Source organism: Hypanus sabinus, chromosome 18 (assembly GCF_030144855.1).
Source record: "Hypanus sabinus isolate sHypSab1 chromosome 18, sHypSab1.hap1, whole genome shotgun sequence".
Lineage (NCBI taxonomy): Eukaryota > Metazoa > Chordata > Chondrichthyes > Myliobatiformes > Dasyatidae > Hypanus > Hypanus sabinus.
Genome location: NC_082723.1, coordinates 34,923,391 through 34,946,935, shown reverse-complemented (window position 1 = coordinate 34,946,935; position 23,545 = coordinate 34,923,391). Strand labels below are relative to the sequence as shown.

The 23,545-nt window shown below is 42.8% G+C and overlaps 1 protein-coding gene across 3 annotated transcripts in view; it reads left to right on the top strand.

Annotated features, from left to right (window-relative positions):
- Nucleotides 1-23,545, top strand: part of LOC132407470 (syntaxin-binding protein 1) — a 132,974-nt gene that overhangs the window by 4,866 nt on the left and 104,563 nt on the right. The gene's annotated exons all lie outside the window — the stretch shown is intronic.

Here is a 23,545-nt window from a genome sequence, read left to right as displayed (position 1 = left end):
AATTAGGAGAACCAGAAGGGGCCATGAGAAGGCCTTGGTGAGCAGGATTAAGGAAAACCCCAAGGCATTTTTTAAGTATGTGAAGAGCAAGAGGATGAACTGTGAGAATAGGACCAATCAGGTGCAATAGTGGAAACATGTGCATGGAGTTGGAGGAGGTAGTGGAGGTACTTATTGAATACTTCGCTTCCGTATTCTCCAGTGAATAGGACCTTGGCATTTGTGAGGATGACTTACAGCAGACTGAAACACTTGAGTGTATAGACATTAAGAAAGAGGATATGCTGGAGCTTTTGAAAGTTATTAAATTAGATAAGGCACTGCGACCAGACGAGATATACCCCAGGCTACTGTGGGAAGCAAGGGAGGAGATTGTTGAGCCTCTGGTGGTGATCTTTGCATTATCAATAGGGATGGGAGAAATACTAGAGGATTGGAAGGTTACAAATGTTGTTCCCTTGTTCAAGAAAGGGAGTAGAGATAACCAGGAAATTATAGATCAGTGAGTCTTACTTCAGAGGTGGGCAAGTTGTTGGAGAAGATCCTAAGAGGCAGGATTCATCGGCATTTGGAGATACATGATCTGATTAGGATGGTCAGCATGACTTTGTCAAGAACAGGTCATGCCTTACAAGCCTGATTGAATTCTTTGAGGATATAACAAAACACATTGATGAAGGTAGTGCAATGGATGTAGTATATAGGGATTTCAGTAAGACACTTAGAACATAGAAAACCTACAGCACAATACAGGCCCTTCGGCCCACAAAGCTGTGCCAAACACGTCCTTACCTTAGAACTACCTAGGCTTACCCATAGCCCTCTATTTTTCTAAGATCCATGTACTTGTACAGAACTCTCTTAAAATACCCTATCATTTCCACCTCCACCATCGCCACCGGCAGCCTATTCCACTCACTCACCACTCTCAGCGTAAAAAACTTATGCCTGACATCTTCCAAGCACCTTAAAACTATGCCCTCTTGTGCTAGCCATTCCAGCCCTGGTAAAAAGCCTCTGACTATCCATGAGATTAATGCCTCTCATTATCTTATACACCTCTCATCCTCCGGCGTTCCAAGGAGAAAAGGCCAAGTTCTCTCAACCTATTCTCATAAGGCATACTCCCCAATCCAGGTAACATCCTTGTAAATCTCCTCTGCATCCTTTCTATGGTTTCCACATCCTTCCTGTAGTGAGGCGACCAGAATTGAGCACAGTACTCCAAGTGGGCTTTGACCAGGGTCCTATATAGCTGCAAAATTACCTCTCGACTCTTAAACTCAATCCCATGGTGGTTGAAGGCCATTACACCGTATGGACTCGGATCCCAAGATCATTCTGATCCTCCGCACTGCCAAGAGTCTTACCATTAGTACTATATTCTGCCATCATATATGATCTACCTAAATGAACCACCTCACACTTAACTGGTTTGAACTCCATGTGCCACTTCTCAGCCCAGTTTTGCATCCTATCAATGTCCTGCTGTAACCTTCGACAGCCCTCCACACTATCCACAACAACCCCAACCTTTGTGTCATCAGCAAATTTACTAACCCATCTCTCCACTTCCTCATCCAGGTCATTTATAAAAATCATGAAGAGTAGGGGTCACAGAACAGATTCCTGAGGCACACCACTGGTTATTGACCTCCATGTAGAATATGACCCATCTACAAACACTCTGCCTTCAGTGGGCAAGCCAGTTCTGGATCCACAAAGCAATGTTCCCTTGGATCCCATGCTTCCTTATCTCAATAAGCCTTGCGTGGGGTACCTTATCAAATGCCTTGCTGAAATTCATATACACTACACCTACAGCTCTACATTCATCAATGTGTTTAGTCATATCCTCAAAAAATTCAATCAGGCTCATAAGGCACGACCTGCCTTTGACAAAGCCATGCTGACTATTCCTAATCATATTATGCCTCTCCGAATGTTCATAAATCCTGCCACTCAGGATCTTCTCCATCAACTTACCAACCACTGAAGTGAGACTCACTGGCCTATAATTTCCTGGGCTATCTCTACTCACTTTTTTTGAATAAGTGAACAACATCCACAGCTCTCCAATCCTCTGGAATCTATCCCAACCTCATTCATGATGCAAAGACCATTGCCAGAAGCTCAGCAGTCTCCTCCCTTGCCTCCCACAGTAGTCTGGGGTATATCTTGTTCGGTCCCAGTGATTTATGCAACTTGATGCTTTCCAAAAGCTCCAGTACATCCTCGTCCTTAATATCTACATGCTGAAGCTTTTCAGTTCACTGAAAGTCATCCCTACAATTGCCAATATCCTTTTCCGTAGTGAATACTGAAGCAAAGTATTCATTAAGTACCTCTGCTATTTCCTCCGGTTCCATACACACTTCTCCATTGTCACGCTTGATTGGTCCTATTCTTTCACGTCTTATCCTCTTGCTCTTGCACCCTAAACCCTAGGCACTCCCCGATTAACCCTTGCTAAACCCCCACAAACCGGATATCCTATGTCGAGAGGGGCAAGATTCAACAAGGGCAAGTGTGGGACCTGGTTAATGAAGGCGTGGGCCAGATCAAAGTGGCAGGGTGATGTGAAACGGAATCTCAAGTGAGGAGATCAAAAATCACAAGAGGGCACCTTGTAGAGCACCTTGGGGCTTTGAGTCTGTGGTGAAGGCGGCAAATGCAATGTTGCCATTTATTTCAAGGGGATTAGAATATAAAAGCAAGGAGATAATGCTGAGGCTTTATGTAACACTAGTCAAGTCACACTTGGAGTATTGTCAACAGTTTTGGCCCCCATATCTCAGAAAAAATTTACTTGCTTTGGCAAGTAAGGTGAAAATAAATCCAATGAGTTTCTACAGTTATATTAATAGCAAAAGGATAGTGAGGGATAAAATCGGTCCCTTAGAGAATCAGAGTGGACAGCTATGTGTGGAACCAAAAGAGATGGTGGAGATTTTGAATAATTTCTTTGGTATTTACTAAGGAGAGGGATATTGAATTGTGTAAGGTAAGGGAAACAAGTAGGGTAGTTATGGAAACTACGATGATTAAAGAAGAGGAAGTACTGGTGCTTTTAAAGAATATAAAAGTGGATAAATCTCTGGGTCCTGACTGAATATTCCCTAGGACCTCGAGGGAAGTTAGTTTAGAAATAGCAGGGGCTCTGACAGAAATATTTCAAATGTCATTAGAAACGGGGATGGTGCGGGAGGATTGGCGTATTGCTCATGTAGTTCCATTGTTTAAAAAGGGTTCTAAGAGTAAACCTTGCAACTATTGGCCTGTAAGTTTGACATCAGTGGTGGGTAAATTAATGGGAAGTATTCTTAGAGATGGTATATATAATTATCTGGATCGACAGGGTCTGATTAGGAACAGTCAACGTGGATTTGTGCGTGGAAGCTCATGTTTGACAAATCTTACTGAATTTTTGAAGAGTTTACTAGGAAAGTTGACGAGGGTAAAGCAGTGGATATTGTCTATATGGACTTCAGTAAGGCCTTTGACAAGGTTCCACACGGAAGGTTAGTTAGGAAGATTCAATCATTAGGTATTAATATTGAAGTAGTTAAAATGGATTCAACAGTGGCTGGATGGGAGATGCCAGAGAGTAGTGGTGGATAACTGTTTGTCAGGTTGGAGGCCGGTGACTAGTGGTGTGCCTCAGGGATCTCTACTGGGTCCAATGTTGTTTGTCATATACATTAATGATCTGGATGATGGGGTGGTAAATTGGATTAGTAAGTATGCAGACGATACTAAGATAGGTGGTGTTGTGGATAATGAAGTAGGTTTTCAAAGCTTGCAGAGAGATTTAGGCCAGTTAGAAGAGTGGGCTGAAAGATGGCAGATGGAGTTTAATGCTGATAAGTGTGAGGTGCTACATCTTGGTAAGAATAATCAAAATAGGACATACATGGTAAATGGTAGGGCATTGAGGAATGCAGTGGAACAGAGAGATCTAGGAATAATGGTGCATACTTCCCTGAAGGTGGAATCTCATGTGGATAGGGTGGTGAAGAAAGCTTTTGGTATGTTGACCTTTATAAATCAGAGCATTGAGTGTAGGAGTTGGGATGTAATGTTAAAATTGTACAAGGCATTGGTAAGGCCAAATTTGGAGTATTGTGTACAGTTCTGGTCACCAAATTATAGGAAAGATGCCAACAAAATAGAATATAGAGAAGATTTACTAGAATGTTACCTGGGTTTCAGCACTTAAGTTGCAGAGAAAAGTTGAACAAGTTAGGTCTTTATTCTTTGGAGCGTAGAAGGTTGAGGGGGGACTTGATAAAGGTATTTAAAATTATGTGGGGGATAGACAGAGTTGATGTGTATAGGCTTTTTCCATTGAGAGTTGGGGGGGGATTGAAACAAGAGGACTTGAATTGAGAGTTAGGGGGCAAAAGTTTAGGGGTAACATGAGGGGGAACTTCTTTACTCAGAGAGTGGTAGCTGTGTGGAACGAGCTTCCAGTAGAAGTGGTAGAGGCAGGTTCGATTTTGTCATTAAAAAAAAATGGATAGGCATATGGATAGGAAAGGAATGGAGGGTTATGGGCTGAGTGCAGGTTGGTGGGACTAGGTGAGAGTAAGCGTTCGGCACGGACTAGAAGGACCAAGATGGCCTGTTTCCGTGCTGTAATTGTTGTGGTTATAAAAGGTGTGTTGTTGTTGGAGACAGTCCAGAGGAGGTTTATGAGGATGATTCTGGGAATGAAGGGGTTAACATGAGGAGCATTTGGCAACTTTAGTGCCTGTACTCACTGGAATTTGGAAGAATGTGTGGGGATCTCACCGAAACCTATGGAATGTTGAAAGTATGAGATAGGGTGGATGTGGAGAGGATGTTTTCTCTGGTGGGGGTATCCAGAATTAGAAGGCACAGCCTCAGAATTGAGGGGTGACTTTTTAGAACAGAGGTCAGGAGGAATTTTTCACCAGAACATGTTGAATCTATGAAGTTCTCTGTCACAGACTGCGGTGGAGGCCAAGTCTGTGGGTATGTTTAAAGTGGAATTGGTCGGGGCATCAAAGGATATGGCAAAAAGGCAGATGTATGGGGTTGAGTAGGATCCAGGATCAGCCATGATGAAAATGGTGGAGCTGACTAAATGGGCCGAATGGCCTAATTGTGCTCCTGTATCTTATGGTCAATGATCAATCTAACCCTTCCAACCTACATAGCCCTCCATTTTACTTGCATCCATGTGCCTATCGAAGCGTTTCTTAAATGTCTCAATGCATCTGCCTTTCTCACCAAGAAAACTGAATGATACATCTTGTTCCAAAATGAGTGTAAAGAATAATCCAGTAACCATAAATCAGTCAGTTTAAAATTAGGGGTGGGGTCGGTTTTTGACACAATGATCAGTAAAAGTATAATCAGTTAGACAAAGAACTGTGAATTGATTACAGAATTCCGGTATGCATTTGATAAAGGTAAATAGTGTGTAACTAACATTATAAACTTTGATATGGTGTTGTGAGAGACAAATATTAACAGATTGAGGGGTTATAGCCAGTGGAATGAGGAGAAAGGTAGAAAAATGAGTGAGGTAATATTAGTGCACACGATTCTAAAAGGCTGACAAAAACAGAGAAAATTGTTTGTTGAAAGTTAAATTGGGAAAGTGATTAAAAAGCAAAGAATCTTGGACTTCATATCAGTGCAAGAGTGCCTTTTTGAATGTTTATGGAATGTCGCAACTTGAGTATTGTGCACACTTCAGGGCACTGCATGTCAGGAAAGATGTAGAGGCTTTGCAGAGGCCGTGGAAGGGATTTACTATAATAATTCCAGGGATGAAATACTTCAGTTAAGCTGTGAATCAGATTTTCAATATCTCTGATGTCCAGAGATTTAAAAACAATTAAAATTTCTTTAAGTAGTGAAAATAAAATAGTATTTTAAATATTGATTAAAAATATACAGAAATAACAAATGTGAGAATTAAATAACTAGTCTTACCTTTTCCCTCCCAGCATCAGGATTGTGTTGCGAATTGCCATTTACAGGAACCCACATTAGATTTGGTTGCATAGGATTGCAAAGATGGATTCTCCAGCGTGTCTTGTTTTGTGCTTAATGTGAGACTTTCTGAACTAGGCATAGTTGAACAGTTTGCCTTGTAGTTGTGGTTACCCAAGTACTTGAGTCACTGTAAATAGCATTGCCTGTGATCATAGGGTCTCATATGGGCTATCTGACATGCCAGTGATTTTAAAAGTTACAGGACACTTCCATAAAGGGCAGCTGAATTAGGGTTCTTCCGGGCTTGCCGTTAACACATTTTGTGCAAGTTGTAATCCATAAAGAAATAGTAGATCTTGATTTTCATAGTAACTGTGCTTCTGGGTTTCAGAATTTAGAAGTATTTGTGGGATATTGGTTAGGACAAGATGATCTTGATTAGCATCATGCACTGTATTTTTGCTGGTGGTTAAATGAGACATTTAAAGGAAGAGGAGAGATTGGGCATTTGAGAATACCCTTTCTTACAAAGAGAAGTTATCTGATGACAATACATATCCCAGGGGATGACAAGTGTCCATGAAATTTGAGGGAAACGTATCAACAGAGTTTTTAAAGCAGGAAAGTTGTTTTAGAAGTTTTAATGCAGTGTAGTAGAAAGTTTCAGGATTTTTTTTTTACTTTCCTGCCCTGCCTATAGGTGGCCAGCAGAAAGTGCATTAGGTGAACTTCACTTGTAGTCAAGAAGCTTCTTCTCCCTCATCAACACCTTGTCCCTTCTGTAGATTAGTGTGGGTGAAAATAGGGACATGAAAATCTAGCCATGTGATAACAGCAAAGGTGTCTGGCAAAGCATAGCTTCAAGGAATTCCTGCAAGGAAAAATCACCAAAAGAAAGCTTAATTAACAGATAAATGAAAACACAATATATACGGGGAGAATGAAATACTGAATGGCACATCATATTGAACTGTAAGTTACATTAGGCACAAAGTGAAACAGACAAGGTTTCACAGCATTCATAAAGTAGTGAGAATTTAATGCAATAATTTTTCTGTATTTGTGCCTGCCAGATCCTCTGGTGACATTGGAGATTAGTGCAGTTTTAATAGTTAAGCACAACTGATTCCTGTTGGCTTTAGTGGGATGGAAGGAAGTAACTGTGTTACTGAGACAGGTTATGGCCATGTATTCTCACAGAATACATCAACAATTATATACAAAAGCATTTAAACTGTACAGTGGGTACCCCAAAAGAACTAACTAAATTTTAGGAACCTCCTTGAATGCGTGCAAATACGTAGAGCATGTGGAATATTAATTGGTTTACTTTTTGGGGCCTTCATGTAGTGTAATATCTTAACTTGTGCCAAACATTGGAAATTAAATATACAAGTACATTGGATGGAATTTGTGCTTAAGACTCAATAATATTTTGCACCAATTCAATAATATTTTACATAGTGTACATAATATTTTACATCTGGGACCAAGGTGCAAAAACATATGCATACGTTCAAAATAATGAGGAAGGTAAAAAAGAGCATAAAGAAGGTAAAAAAAAAACAAATTTTTAGACTATATTTCTGAGCAGCAAGCTTGCAAATTGATGGTTCCTGGTAGTCCAGCCTGTAATTCCACTGATCCACCACTAGGGGACAGCGCCAACAGGAGAGGCCGCCCCCTTTCCCACTCCCCGACTGAACCTGGACATCACCTTGTCACACATCACCTCTTTACGTCACCAGATAAAGTTTTGGGTAAAGAAAGACTTCCAAAACAGCCAGTTATTGTCAAGGCTAAGTTCTTCAGCAGGAAAGCTGAGGAGAAGACCAAGGAAGTTGGAGGAGCTTGTGTATTAATGGCATAAACTTCAACTGGATGCAAGAATTAAAGAAATTGTCACTTTTAATTGTGGCCTCTACTCTTAATTCTCCTTGTGCAGTGGGAGAACTTGTTTTTCCCCTTGTGACCAAACTTCTTGAGGCAATAAGTGGGCTTTCATGTGGCCTCTGTCTCAAACATCGGGTTAATGACGAGCATGTTTATTTTCTATAAAGAATGTAATAATTACTTTGGGCTGGATAAATTAAAAGCATTAAAGTGAAAAAAAAAACCTTGTCACACATCACACATTATGATACTATTAGGCAGGAACTTGGGAGCGGATGTTCTCTGGGAACTGCACAGCAGAAATGTGGCAAATGTTCAGGGAACAGCATGGAGTTCTGCATAGGTATGTTCCATTGAGGTAGAAATAGGATGGTAGGGTTAAACAAATCTAAAGAACAAAATTAAAATCCAGTTATGAAGAAAAGAAAAACCTTACGACAGGTTCAAGAAACTAGGTACTTTTAGAAAATTTCAAGGTTGCTAGGAAGGAGCTTAAGAATAGAATTGGAGCCAGAAGGGGCCATGAGAAGGCCTTGGTGAGCAGCGTTACGGAAAGCCCCAAGGCATTCTACAAGTAGGTGAAGAGCAAGAGGATAAGACATAAGAAAATAAAACCAATCCGGTGTGAAAGTGGAAACATGTGCATGGAGTCGGAGGAGGTAGTGGAGGTACTTAACGAATACTTGACTTCATTATTCACCAGGGAAAAGGACCTTGAAAATTGTGGGGATGACATACAGCGGACCGAAATATAGACTGTAAGAAAGAGGATGTGCTGGAGCTTTTGAAAAGCATTGTTAGATAAGTCAACAGGACTGGATGAGATATACCCCAGGCAACTGTGGGAAGCAAGGGAAGAGACTACTGAGCCTCTTCTGATGATCTTTGCATCATCAATAGGGGACAGGAAAGTATTGCAAGTGTTGTTCCCGTGTTCAAGAAAGGGAGTAGAGGTAACCCAGGAAATTATAGATCAGAAAGTCTGACTTCAGTGGTGGGCAAGTTGTTAGGGAACATCCTGAAAGGCAGGATTTCTGAGCATTTGGAGAGACATAATTTGATTAAGGATAGTCAGCATGGCTTTGTCAAGAGCAGGTCATACCTTACAAGCCTGATTGAATTCTTTGAGGATGTAACAAAACACATTGATGAAAATAAAGCAGTGAATGTAGTGTATATGGATTTCAGTAAGGCATGCCCTATGCAAGGCTCCTTCAGAAAATAAGGAGGCATGAGATCCAAGGAGACATTGCTTTGTGGATCCAGTATTGGCTTGCCCACAGAAGGCAAGGAGTGGTGTTGTAGATGGTTCATATTCTGCACAGAGGTCAATGATCAGTGGTGTTCCACAGGGCTCTGTTCTGGAACCCCTCCTCTTTGTGATTTTTATAAATGATCTGGATGAAGAAGTAGAAGGCTGTGTTAGTAAGTTTGCTGGTGATATGAAGGTTAGGGGTCTTGTGGATAGTCTGGAGAGTTGCCAGAGGTTACAGTGGGACATCAATAGGATGCAGAACTGGGCTGAGAAGTGGCAGATGGACTTCAACCCAGATAAGTGTGCAGTGGTTCATTTTGGTAGATGAAATTTGAAGACAGAATAAAATATTAATGGCAAGACTCTTGGCAGTGTGGAGGATCTGAGAGATCTTAGGGTTCATGTCAATAGGACACTCAAAGCTGCTGCGCAGGTAGACAGTATTAAGAAGACTTATGGTGTGTTGGCATTCATCAACTGTAGGACTGAGTTCAAGAGCTGTGATGTAATATTACAATTACATATGACCTTGGTTAGGCCCTACTTGGAGTACTGTGTTCAGTTCTGGTCACCTCACGAAGGAAGAATGTGGACACTATAGAGAGAGTGTAGAGGAGATTTACAAGGATGTTGCCTGGACTGGAGGGCGTACCTTATGAGAATATGTTGAGTGAACTTGGCCAGGAGTTAGATCTCAGTGGGAGAGCATTTTAGAGATAGTGTTCACAATCCTATCTCCTTTGGAGCAGGATAGAAACAGACAAGTTAGGAAAGCGTTTCATTGGAGTAAGGGGAAATATGAGGCTATCAGGCAGGAACTTGGAAGCATAAGTTGGAAACAGATGTTCTCAGGGAAACGTATGGAAGAAATGTGGCAAATGTTCAGGGGATATTTGTGTGGAGTTCTGCATAAGCATGTTCCAATGAGACAGGGAAAGGATGTTAGGATACAGGAACCATGATGTACAAAGGCTGTTGTAAATCTAGTCAAGAAGAAAAGAAGAGCTTACGAAAGGTTCAAAAAGCTAGGTAATGATAGGAATCTAGAAGATTATAAGGCTAGCAAGAAGGAGTTTAAGAATGAAATTAGGAGAGCCAGAAGAGGCCATGAGGAGGCCTTGGCAGACAGGATTAAGGAAAACCCCAAGGCATTCTACAAGTATGTGAAGAGCAAGAGGATAAGACATGAGAGAATAGGACCAATCAAGTGTGACAGTGGAAAAGTGTGTATGGAACCGGAGGAGATGGCAGGAGGTACTTAATGAATACTTTGCTTCAGTATTCATTACGGAAAAGGATCTTAGAGATTGCAGGGATGACTTACAGTGAACTGAAAAGCTTGAGCATGTAGATATTAAGGACGAGGATGTGCTGGAGCTTTTGGAAAGCATCAAGTTGCATAAGTCACCAGGACCAAACAAGATATACCCCAGACTACTGTGGGAGGCGAGGGAGGAGACTGCTGAGCCTCAGGCGATGATCTTTGCATCATCAATGGGGACGGGAGAGGTTCCGGAGGATTGTAGGGTTGTGGATGTTCCTGCTTCAAAAAAGGGAGTAGAGATAGCCCAGGAAATTATATACCACAGTGGTTGGTAAGTTGATGGAGAAGCTGTTGAGAGGCAGGACCTATGAACATTTGGAGAAGCATAATATGATTAGGAATAGTCCGCATGGCTTTGTGAAAGGCAGGTCGTGCCTTACGAGCCTGATAGAATTTTTTGAGGATGTGACTAAACACATTGATGAAGGTAGAGCTGTAGATGTAGTGTATATGGATTTCAGCAAGGCATTTGATAAGGTACCCCAGGCAAGGCTTATTGAGAAAGTAAGGAGGCATGGGATCCAAGGGGACATTGCTTTGTGGATCCAGAACTGGCTTGTCCACAGAAGGCAAAGAGTGGTAGATCGGTCATACTCTGCAAGGAGGTCCGTGACCAGTGGTGTGTCTCAGGGATCTGTTCTGGGATCCCTACTCTAAGATTTTCATAAATGACCTGGATGAGGAGTAGAGGGATGGGTTAGTAAATTTGCTGATGACACTAAGGTTGGGGTGTTGTGGATAGTGTGGAGGGCTGTCAGAGGTTACAGTGGGACATTGATAGAACGCAAAAGTGGGCTGAGAAGTGGCAGAGCCGAGGGGTAATGTTGCAGCTCTATAGGACCCTGATGAGACCCCACTTGGAGTACTGTGCTCAGTTCTGGTCGCCTCACTACAGGAAGGATGTGGAAACTATTGAAAGGGTGCAGAGGAGATTTACAAGGATGTTGGCTGTTTTGGGGAGCATTCCTTATGAGAATAGGTTGAGTGCCCTTGGCCTTTTCTCCTTAGAGCGTCTCCTTAGAGCGACGGAGGGTGAGAGGTTTATAAGATGATGTAAGGCATTGATCATGTGGATGGTCAGAGGCATTTCCCCCAGGGCTGAAATGGCTAACATGAGAGGTGCTTGGAAATTGGTACAGAGGAGATGTCAAGGTTAAGTTTTTTAAAAGCTCAGAGAGTATTGACTGCGTGGAATGGGCTGACAGCAATGATGGTGGAGGCAGATACAATAGGGCCTTTTAAGAGACTCCTGGATAGGTTTGTGGAGCTTAGAAAAATAGAGGGCTATGGGTAACCCTAGGTAATTTCTAAAGTAAGTACATGTTCAGCACAACATTGTGGACTGAAGAGCCTGTATTGTGCTGTAGGTTTTCTACGAAACTGGAGCACCCAGAGGGAACCCACAAGGTCACGGGGAGAACTTACAATCTCCTTGCAGGCAGTGACAAGAATTGAACCATCATTATTGTGGCATGGTAATGTACACTAACTGTTGAACTACCATGCCACAATGTACTGACATGTGAATTTATATGTCTAATGGCTTGTAGAAAGCTACAGTTGGAGAGGGTGAGAGGTGGTGAAGAAATGTCAGGTAAACTGATTCAGTGTGATGCTTGCCTGATGTGGGAAATCAGGGACACTGATGGTGCCTCCGGCTGCTACAACTGTGATAAGTGTGTCCAGGTTCAGCTCCTGAAGGACCGTGTTGGGGCACTGGAGAGGCAACTGGATGAGCTCAGGTTCATCCGGAAAAACGAGAGTTTTCTGGACAGGATCTACAGTGAGATCGTTACACCGAAGATACCGGAAGAGAGAAGGGGGGCAGCAATGAGGAAGGGATGGATGCTTGAAGTACAGGAGACCCCAGGGGATGTGCCTTTTAAAAACAGGTTCACCCTCTTGGAAGCTGTCGGGACAGAAGACTCTGCCAGTCTGAGGCAGACAGGTCTGTGAATCAAAAATTGGTACTGAAGGACAGCCGAAGAGACAGACGTTATGCAGAGCCGTGGTAGTAGGGAACTCCATTGTGAGAGGTACAGAAAGGGGTTTCTGCGGCAACAGGCAGGATTTAAGGGTGGTGTGTTGCCTCCCTGGAGCCAGGATCCAGGACGTCACAGACCGATTGCAGGGAATCCTCAAAGGTGAGGGTGAACAGCTGGAAGTGGTAGTGCATGTCGACACAAACGACGTTGGGAAGAAGAGGAAAGAAATTCTACAGCGGGACTTCAGAGAACTCAGAAGAAGGCTGAAAGGCAGGACCTCCAGGGTGGTTATCTCGAGTTTGCTTCCAGTTCCTCGTGCTGCTGAGGGCTGAAACAGGGAGATAATGGATCTCAATATATGGCTGAGGAACTGGTGCGGCAAGCAGGGTTTCAGATTCTTAGACCACTGGGATCTGTTTTGGGATAAGGATGAATTGTACAAAAGAGATGGGTTGTACCTTAACAGGCAGGTAGGTTTGCCACTGTTACACGGGTGTGTTTAAACTAATAAGTGAGGGGGAGGAGATGAACTAGAAATATAAGGATGGAGTTAAAGGGAAAGAGAGAATAAGAAAAGTTAAGATAACAGAATTGACGGGGCAGAAAGCTCAGGAAAGGATCGGAGAGTATGGCCAAGTGAAATAGGGATCGATGTGAGAAGTGACGGGAGTAATGGATTAAAAGTATTATATATGAATGCACGAAGTATAAGAAATAAAGTGGATGAGCTTGAAGCTCAGTTGGAAATTGGCAAGTATGATGTTGTAGGATTAACAGAGACATGGCTGCAAGAGGACCAGGGGTGGGAAATGAATATTCAAGCTTATACGTCCTATCGAAAGGACAGACAGGTGGGCAGAGGGGTGGGGTGGCTCTGCTGATGAGGAGTGAAATTCAGTCCCTTGCGAGGGGTGACATAGTTAAGACCAAAGTTGGGCCCTTGAAAGCAGAACGGGTGAATTTATTATGGGGAACAAGGAAATGGCAGATGAGTTGAACAGGTACTTTGGATCTGTCTTCACTAGGGAAGATACAGACAATCTCCCAGATGTAATAGTGGCCAGATGACCTAGGGTAATGGAGGAACTGGAGGAAATTCACATTAGGCAGAAACTGCTGTTGGGGAGACTGATGAGATTGAAGGCTGATAAATCCCCAGGGCCTGATGGTCTGTATCCCAGGGTACATAAGGAAGTGGCTCTAGAAATCGTGGACGCATTGGTAATCATTTTCCAACATTCTATGGATTTAGGATCAGATCCTGAGGATTGGAGGGTAGCTAATGTTATCCCACATTTGAAGAAATGAGGGAGAGAGAAAACAGGGAATTATAGACCAGTTAGCCTGACATCAGTGATGGGGTAGATGCTGGAGTCAATTATAAAAGATGAAATAGCGGCACATTTGGATAGCAGTAACAGGATTGGTCCGAGTCAGCATGGATTTACGAAGGGGAAATCATGCTTGACTAATCTGGAATTTTTTGAGGATGTAACTATGAAAATGGACAAGGGAGAGCCAGTGGATGTAGTGTACCTGGACTTCCAGAAAGCTGTTGATAAGGTCCCACATAGGAGATTAGTGGGCAAAATTAGAGCACATGGTATTGGGGGTAGGGTACTGATGTGGATAGAAAATTGGTTGGCAGACAGGAAACAAAGAGTAGGGATTAACGGGTCCTTTTCAGAATAGCAGGCAGTGACTAGTGGGGTACCGCAAGGCTCGGTCTTGGACCGCAGCTATTTACAATATACATTAATGATTTAGATGAAGGGATTATAAGTAACATTAGCAAATTTGCAGATGACACAAAGTTGGGTGGCAGTGTGAAATATGAGGAGGATGTTAGGAGAATGCAGTATGACTTGGACAGGTTGGGTGAGTGGGCAGATGCATGGCAGATGCAGTTTGATGTGGATAAATGTGAGGTTATCCACTTTGGTGGCAAGAACAGGAAGGCAGATTACTATCTGAATGGTGTCAGTTAGGAAAAGGGGAAGTACAACAAGACCTAGATGTTCTTGTATATTAGTCACTGAAAGTAAGCATGCAGGTCAGCAGGCAGTGAAGAAAGCTAATGGCATGTTGGCCTTCATAACAAGGGGAGCTGAATATAGGAGCAAAGAGGTCCTTCTGCAGTTGTACAGGACCTTGGTGAGACCACACCTGAAGTATTGTGTTCAGTTTTGGTCTCCAAATTTGAGGAAGGACATTCTTGCTATTGAGGGAGTGCAGAATAGGTTCACGAGGTTAATTCCCGGGATGGCGGGACTGTCATATGTTGAAAGATTGGAGTGACTGGGCTTGTATACACTGGAATTTAGAAGGATGAGAGGGGATCTGATTGAAACATAAGATTATTAAGGGATTGGACACACTAGAGGCAGGAAACATGTTCCCAATGTTGGGGGAGTCCAGAACCAGAGGCCACAGTTTAAGAATAAGGGGTAGGCCATTTAGAACAGAGTTGAGGAAAAACTTTTTCACCCAAAGAGTTGTGGATCTGTGGAATGCTCTGCCTCAGAAGACAGTGGAGGCCAATTCTCTGGATGCTTTCAAGAAAGAGTTAGATAGAACTCTTAAAGATAGCAGAGTCAAGGGAGAAGGCAGGAATTGGGGTTCTGATTGCGGATGATCAGCCATGATTACATTGAATGGCGGTGATGGCTCAAAGGGCTGAATGGCCTATTCCTGCACCTTTTGTCTATTGAAAGAAGCTGTCTGATAGCCTGTTGGTCCTGGCTTTAATACTGCAGTACTTTTTGTCAGATGGAAGTAGCTGAATCAGTTTATGGTTGGGGTGACTGGTTTCCCCGATGATGTAAGTGTCCTCAATGGAGAGAAGTTCACGTCCACAGATGCTCTGGGTTGTCTGTACCACTCTCTGCAACAGTGTGATCAACATGCACAAAAGAGAACACCCTGATGTTTTCACCATCATTTTGGGGTTTTTAACCATGGCAGCTTGAGAAAGTCACTGAATAATTACCAACAACAAATCATTTGTAGTACCAGAGGAAACAACGCACTGAACCACTGTTAAACCATCATCAAGAATGCCTACCATGCCTACCACGTCCTCACTTCTGGAAATCTGATACCTGGCTGTACTTCTTCCTATGTATAGGCAGAGACTGAAGGCTGCAGCACCAGTAGTGAGGACTAAGAAGGTATGGACAAGGGAACCACAGGAGTGCCTACAGGACTGCTTTGAATCAGTGGACTGAACTGTATTCAGGGTTCCATTTTCAAATCTGGATGAGTATGCTGGATTTGTTACCGACTTCATTAAAAACCTGTGTGGATGAGTGTGTGCCTATGAAAACTTGCTGTACGTTCCCAAACCAAAAGTAGTTGATGACCAGGTGGTTCGTCATCTGCTGAGGGATGGATCTGTGACAATTAACTCTGGTGATCCAGGTCGGTACAAGAAAACTGGATGATTCACAAAGGGCTATTTAAAGAGCAAAGAAACAATTTCAAATGAGGTTGGAGGTGACATTGGATGCACGTGAATTCTGGCAGGGTTTGCAGGACATTACTTCCTACAAATAGCATGAATGAAAGTGAAGCTTCACTACCAGGTGAGTTCCGTTCCTTCTATGTCCGCTTTGAAAGGGAGAATATAACTCCAGCTGTGAAGATCCCTGCTGCAACTGATGACCCTGTAACTTTTAACTCATCAGGCTATCTTTCAGGAGGGAGAACCCTCACAAGGTGACAGGCTCTGATGGAGTACTTTGTAAGGCTCTGAAAACTTGTGCAAACCAACTGGTGGGAGTATTCAAGGTCATTTTCAACCTCTCACTGAAGTCCTACATGCTTCAAAAAGGCAACTATTATACCAGTGCCCAAGAAGAGTACTGTGAGTTGCATTAATGACTATTGTCCAGTAGTACTCACATCTACGGTGATGAAATGCTTTCAGAGGTTGGTTATGGACTTGGACCCACTGCAATTTGCCTATCGCCACATAAGTCTACAGCAGACATAATCTTAGTGCTTCTTCACATGGCCTTGGATCACCTGGACAATACAAACACCTATGTCAGGATGCCGTTCATTGACTCAGTATGCCGCTCAGTATTTAACACCATCATTCCCAATTCCTAATTGATAAGCTTCAGAACTTGGGCCTCTGTACCTCCCTCTGTAATTGGATCTTTGACTTCCAAACCGGAAGACCACAATCTGTGCGGATTGGTGGACATCTCCTCCTCGCTGACAATTAACATTGGCACACCTCTAGGGTGTGTACTTAGCCGACTATTCTACTCCCACTGTACCCATGACTGTGTGGCTAAGTACAGCTCAAATGCCATCCATAAATTTGATGATGATACAACCATTGTTGATAGAATCTCAGATGGGGATGAGAGGCTGTACAGGAATGAGGAAGGCAAATGTGATGTTAGCAATCATTTCAAGAAGAATAGAATATAAAAGCAAGGATGAAATGTTGAAACTTTCTAAAGCATTGGTGAGGCCTCAAGAGTATTATGAGCAGTTTTGGGCCCCATATCTTAGAAAAGATGTGCTGCAACTGGAGAGAGTTCAAAGAATATTTACGAAAATGATTCTTGGGTTGAATGGCTTGTCATATGAAGATGGCTCTGGGCCTGTATTCACTAGAATTCTGAAGAATGAGGGTGATCTCATTGAAACCTATCAAATGGTGAAAGACCTCGATAGAGTGGATGAGGAGAGGATGTTTCCTATGGTGGGAAAGTCTAAGACCAGAGGACGTAGCCTCAGAATAGAGGGGCATCCTTTTGGAAGGGAGATCAGGAGGAATTTCTGTAGCCAGAGAGTGGAGAAACTGGAATTCATTGCCACAGGCAGATGTGGAGGCCAAGTCTTTATGTATATTTAAGGCAGATTCTTGGTTGGTGAGCGCATGAAGGGATATTGGTAGAAAGCAGGAGATTGGGGCTGAGAGAAAAATTGGACCAGCCATGATGAAATGGCGGAGCAGACTCGATGGGCCCATTGGCTTAATTCTGCTCCTATATCTTATGGTCTTACACCACCTAATTGAGTGGTGTCGCAGCAACAACATTACATTCAATGTCAGTAAGATGAAAGAGTTGATTGTGAACTTTAGGGAGGGTAAGACGAGGGAACACAAACCAATCCTCAGAGGAATCAGAAGTGGAGTGAGTGAGTGAGAAGACGAGGGAACACAAACCAATCCTCAGAGGGATCAGAAGTGGAGTGAGTGAGTGAGTGAGAAATTTCAAGGTTCCCAAGTGTCAAAATCTCTGACGATTTGATCTGGTCCCAATATATTGATGCAGCTATAAAGAAGGCAAGACTGCGGCATATTTCTTTAGGAGTTTGAAGAGATTTGGTTTGTCACCCAAAACACTTGAGGACCGTAGATGTACCACGGAGAGCATTCTGACAGACTGCATCACTGTCTGGTATGGGGGAGGGGTGGCCACTGTGTGGAGCAAAAATGCTACAGAAAGTTGTAAAGTTAGCTCCATCTTGAGTACTCGCCTCCATAAGATCCAAGACATCTTCAAGGAGCGGTGCCTCAGAAAGGCGATGGACCCCCGTCACCCAGGACATGCCCTCATCTTATTGTTACCATCAGGAGGAAAGTATAGAAGCCTGAAGACTGTAAGGAACAGGTTCTTCCCCTCTGCCATCTGATGCCTAAATGGACATTGAACCCATGAAAACTACCTCACTTAAAAAAATATTATTTCTGTTTTGTACTGTTTTTAATCTAATATTCATGTATAGGCTTGCTGTAATTGACTTACTTATTTTTTTTCTTTCTATATTATCATGTATTGCATTGCACTGCTGCTGCTAAGTTAACAAATTTCATGACACATGCCGATGATAATAAACCTGATTCTGAATCCTTTTATAAACTTATGCTAACACACTCCTATTATAAGTGTTTGGTTACCACTTTCTTGATGATGCTGCCATTTCTTCCACTATGAATGCAGTTTTTTTTTCCTCTCTCCTTCTCAGCCAATATGGTTTCACACAAAGTGTACTGCAGATGTTGTGGTCAAATCAACATATACAAACAAGCTGGATGAACTCAGCAGGTCGGGCAGCATCCGTTGAAATGAGCAGTCTCTCGGCCCGAAACGTTGACTGAGTCCTGATGAAGGGTCTCAGCCCAAATATTGTTTCAGCATCTCCTTCCCATTGGGTAGGAGCCAATCTGGTTAATATTTGAGGAGTGTTTGATAGTTCTGGGCCTCACCTATCGAATACTGAAAGGTTGAGATAGAGTGGATGAGTCAAACACCAGAGGGCACAGGCTCAAAAGAGAGGGATGTCATTTAGAACAGAGATGAGGAGGAAATTGTTTCACCAGAGGGTGGTGAATCTGTGGAATTCATTACCACACACAGTTGTGACCAAGTCATTGGGTATATCTAAAGTGGAGATTGATGGGTTCTTGATTAGTCAGGGCTTCAAAGGTTATGGAAAGAAGGCAGGAGAATGGGGTTGAGAGGGATAATAAATCTTGCTTGACAGAATGGCAGATCAGACTCATAGAAATGTAGAAACCTACAGCACAATACAGGCCCTTCAGCCCACAATGCTATAGGAATTACTGAGGGTTACGCATAGCCCTCTATTTTTCTAGGTTCCATGTACCTATCCAGGAGTCTCTTAAAAGACCCTATCGTATCTGCCTCCACCACTGTTGCTGGCAGCCCATTCCATGCACTCACCACTCTGTTTAAAAAACTTATCCTTGACATCTACTCTACCTAATTCCAAGCAACTTAAAACTGTGCCCTCTTGTGTTAGCCATTGCAGCCCTGGGGAAAAGCCTTCGACTCTCACTATCTTTGACTCTCACTACATGCTCAATCCCTCTCACTATCTTATACACCTCTATCAGGTCACCTCTCATCCTCCGTCACTCCAAGGAGAAAAGGTGAAGCTCACTCAACCTATTCTCATAAGGCGTGCTCCCCAATCCAGGCAACATCCTTGTAAATCTCCTTTGCACCCTTTCTGTAGTTTCCACATCCTTCCTGTAGAGAGGTGACCAGAATGAGCAGTATTCCAAGTGGGGTCTGACCAGGGTCCTACATAGCTGTAACATTACCTCTCAGCACCTAAATTCAATTCCACAATTGATGAAGGCCAATGCACCATATGCTTTCTTAACCACAGAGTCAACCTACGCAGCAGCTTTGAGTGTCCTATGGACTTGGATCCCAAGATCCCTTTGATCCTCGACACTGCCAGAAGTCTTGCCATTAATACTATATTCTGCTATCATATTTGACCTAACAAAGTAAAGCACTTCACCTTTAATCGGGTTGAGCTCCATCTGCCACTTCTCAGCCCATTTTGGCATCCTATCGATGTGACACTGTAACCTCTGACAACCCTCCACACTATCCACAACACTCCCAACCTTTGTGTCATCAGCAAATTTACTAACCCATCCCTCCACTCCCTGATCCAGGTCATTTATAAAAATCACAAAGAGAATGGGTCCCAGATCAGATCCCTGAGGCACACCACTGGTCACTGATCTCCATGCAGAATATGACCCATCTACAACCACTCTTTGCCTTCTGTGAGCAAGCCAATTATGGATCCACAAAGCAAGGTCCCCTTGGATCCCATGCCTCCTTACTTTCTCAGTACACCTTGCATGGGGTACCTTATGAAATGCCTTGCTGAAATCCATATACACTACATCTACTGCTCTTCCTTCATCACTGTGTTCAGTCATCTCCTCAAAAAATTCAATCAGGCTCATAAGGCACGGCCTGCCTTTGACAAAGCTATGCTGACTGTTCCAAATCATATTATGCCTCTCCAAATCTTCCTAAATCCTGCCTCTGAGGATTTTATTCATTAACTTACCAACCACTGAATTAAGACTCACTGGTCTATAATTTCCTGGGTCATCTCTACTCCCTTTCTTGAATAAGAGAACAACATCTGCAACCCTCCAATCCTCCAGAACCTCTCCCATCCCCATTGATGATGCAAAGATCATTGGCAGAGTCTCAGCAATCTCCTCCCTCACCTCCCACAGTAGCCTGGGGTACATCTCATCTAGTCCCGGAGACTTATCCAACTTGATGCTTTCCAAAAGCTCCAGCGCATCCTCTTTCTTAATGTCAATATGCTTTTCAGTCCACTGTAAGTCATCCCTACAATCGCCAAGATCCTTTTCCGTAGTGAATACTGAAGCAAAGTATTCATTAAGTATCTCTGCTATCTTCTCTGGTTCCATAAGCACTTTTTCACTGTCACACTTGATTGTTCTTCTTCTCTCACGTTTTATCCTCTTGCTCTTCACATACTTGTAGAATGCCTTGGGTTTTTCTTAATCCTTCTCTCCCAGGCCTTCATGTGGCCCCTTCTGGCTCTCCAAATTTCATTCTTAACCCTCTTCCTGCTAGCTTTATAATCTGACGAAGGGTCTCAATCTGAAACATCGACTGTAATTCTTCCTATAGATGCTGCCTGGCCTGCTGCATTCCACCAGCATTTTGTGTGTTGCTTGAATTTCCAGCATCTGCAAATTTTCTCATGTTTGAGCTTTATAATCTTCTAGATCTCTATCATTACCTAGTTTTTTGTACCTTTTGGAAGCTTTCCTTTTCTTTTAGACTAGGTTTTCAACATCCTTTGTATACCATGGTTCCTGTACCCTACCATCCTTTCTTTGTCTCATTGGGACGTACCTAAGCAGAACGCTATGCAAATATCCCCTGGACATTTGCCACATTTCTGTTGTACATTTCCTTGATAACATCTCTTCCCAATTTATGCTTCCAAGTTCCTGCCTGATTGTTTCTTATTTCCCCTTACTCTAATTAAACACTTTTCGAACTTGTCTGTTCCTATCCCTCTCCAATGTTATGGTAAAGGAGATAGAATTGTGATTACTATCTCCAAAATGCTTTCCCACTGAGAGATCCGACACCTGGCTAGGTTCATTTATCAATCCCAATACCAGATCAAGTACAACCTCTCCTCTTGCAGGCTTATCTACATATTGTGTCAAGAAACCTTCCTGAACACACCTAACAAACTCCACCCCATCTATACCCCTTGCTCTAGGGAGATGCTAATCAAGATCTGGGAAATTACTATAACCCTATAACCACTATAACCCTGTTGTTATTATTACACCTATCCAGGTTCTGTCTCCCTATCTGCTCCTTGATGTCCCTGTTAGTATTTGGTGGTCTATATAAAAAAAACACTCAGTAGAGTTATTGACCCCTTCCTGTTTCTAACTTCCACCCACTTGATGGGCTGAATGGCCTAACTCTGCTCCTATGTCTTATGGTTATATGGTCTCTCATAACTTGAGTCATCTATCCTTGTGAATCTTCTCTGTACCCTCTGAAGTTTAATCACACCCTTCCAATGATATGGTGACTAGTACACAACCTTTGGCTTGCTCCCTGACCCTCTTGGACCTCTAGCACATTGCTAGTGTCTTCAACAGTGAAGACTGCTGCAAAGTACTCATTAAAGTCATCTGATACTTCTTTGACCCCATTACTACCTCACCAGCATAATTCTTCAGTGACCCAATAAACTCTCACCTGCCTTTTACTCTTTATATAACTGAAAAAGCTTTTAGTATCTTGTTTTATATTATTGCCTACTTTGTCCTCGTATTTCATCTTTTCCCTTATATGTTTTTTTGTTGCCTTTTGTTGGGTTTCAAAACTTCCTGATATTCCAACTGCCTACTCACTTCTATTACCTTATACGCAGTCCCCAACTTTCCTTGTCGGCCAAGGTTGCCTACCTCTGCCATTTGATAACAACTTCTTCTGTGGGACTTATCTATCCTGTGCTTTGTGAACTATTCCTAGAAACCTCAGCCTTCTCTGCTCTGCTGTCATCCCGCCAGTATTCTCCTCCAATCCACCTGGGCAAGCTCCTCTCCCGTGCATCTATAACTCCCTTTATTTCATTGCGATGCTGATATACGTGAATTACACTTCTCCCTCTCAAATTGCAGTGTGAACTCAATCATGTTCTGATCATTGCCTCTGAAGGGTTCCTTTACATTAAGCTCCCTAATAAGATCTGGGTTATTATGTTACATCCAATCTCAGATACCCTTTCCCCTTCTAGGCTCAAGCGCAAGCTGCTCTAAAAAGCCATCTCCCATTCATTCAACAAATTCCCTCTCTTGTGACCCAACACCAATCTTACTTTCCCAATCCTTTTGCATATTGAAGTCCCCCCCATTACAATTGTGTCATTACTCTTATTACATGCCCTTTCCAGCTCCCTTTGCAATATTAACCCCATATTTTGGCTCCTGTTTGGAGGTGTATATATGATTCCCCCAATAGTTCTTTTATCCTTGCAATTTCTTAATTCTACCCACAAAGATTCAACATTCTCTGACCCTATGTCACCTCTTAGATGTAATTCCATCTCTTACCAACAGAATCACACCACTGCCTATGCCTTCCTGCCCGTCCTTTCAATACCAAGTATGTCCTTTTATGTTAAGCTCACAACTACAGCCTTCTTTCAGCCACAACTCAGTAATGCCCACAGCGTCATACTGACCAATCTGTAATTGTGCCACAAGCTCGTCCACCTCATTCCAAACGCTACTGAGATCTTAAATGAATTGTTTGCATCTGTTTTTGCTAAGGAGATAGACACAGAGTTCATAGAAGTGAGGCAAAATGGCATCAACTTCATGGGCCCAGCACCAGTCCAGAGGAGAAGGTGTTTGCTGTCTTCAGGCAAATTAGGGTGGATAAATTCCCAGGGCCAGTCAAAATGTCCCCTCAGGAGAAGCATTTAGCAAGTGCAGAAATTGCCGGGTTTCTAGCAAAGATATTTAAATCATCCTTAGCTACAAGTGGGGTATGAGAGGATTGGCGGACAGCTAATATTGTTCCTCTGTTTAAGAAAGGTTCTCGAAATAAACCAGGAAATTATAGGCTGGTGAGTCTGACATCAGTAGTGGGTAAATTACTGAAAGGCATGCTAAGGGACTGAGTATTTGGAGAAAACACGAATGAATCTGCAGATGCTGGAAATAAATAAAGACACAAAATGCTGGCAAAACTCAGCAGGCCAGACAGCATCTATGGGAGGAGGTAGTGACAACGTTTCGGG